The sequence below is a fragment of the Penaeus monodon genome, chromosome 25, assembly GCF_015228065.2.
Source record: "Penaeus monodon isolate SGIC_2016 chromosome 25, NSTDA_Pmon_1, whole genome shotgun sequence".
NCBI classification, from domain to species: Eukaryota; Metazoa; Arthropoda; class Malacostraca; order Decapoda; family Penaeidae; genus Penaeus; species Penaeus monodon.
Genome location: NC_051410.1, coordinates 5,621,134 through 5,621,430, shown reverse-complemented (window position 1 = coordinate 5,621,430; position 297 = coordinate 5,621,134).

Sequence of the window (297 nt, the reverse complement as noted above, 5' to 3'; positions counted from 1 at the left end):
TGCCTTTTAAACCAGAAACCTTCATATTACGCTGAACAATTAAATTTCCAATCTCTCCAAATAGAATCAATCAAAAATGAATTCATTATTCACGATGAAGAAGTTAAACGCTCATATCCTTTGCGTCAAAATGCCAGATATAAAGTTTTGTGACAATTCATCCTCCTCAGTTGGGACAGACGTTAATTACCAGTCAAATTAGGAAGAACTTTTGGTTTCATAATCCCGGTTTAATTTTTCATTGGTGTTTGTCATTGCAGACTTTTTGATTCAATTTTAAAGATGCAAGATGTGTTT